Genomic DNA, 433 nt, shown 5'->3' on the forward strand with positions numbered 1-433 from the left:
TAAATCGGAGTTATTTAAGTTTTTCTTATACCAGTCTTTGAAAAAAGTTAAAAAACAGCACCAAAAATCTCATTATTACGATACCATTGAACGATTTTAAAATTGTTTTTTTTTTTTTTTAATATTTTTGGGAAAATTTATTAAGCTTAAACCATTTTATTATTTGAGGGAATTTTTGAACAAAAAAATCTTTAAGAAGCTATTTTTATTCATAAAAAGCTTCATTTTTGGAGGTATGTTCAAATCGGTCCAGCTCGCGTAAATCTTAATATTTTTCTGAAATATTTTGGTGGACGTCTTAAAATATAATAGATCTTATAATTCCAATGCAAAAAGAGTACTGATTTTTTTTTTTGTATGGGTAGTGATACAGTCTAATGTACATGTACATAAGGATTTAGAAAACTCGGAAAACAACCTTAATGAAATTGAT

This window comes from Rhagoletis pomonella, unplaced genomic scaffold (assembly GCF_013731165.1).
Source record: "Rhagoletis pomonella isolate Grant_MI unplaced genomic scaffold, Rhpom_1.0 Rhpom_scaffold_00001, whole genome shotgun sequence".
In the NCBI taxonomy this organism is placed as follows: Eukaryota; Metazoa; Arthropoda; class Insecta; order Diptera; family Tephritidae; genus Rhagoletis; species Rhagoletis pomonella.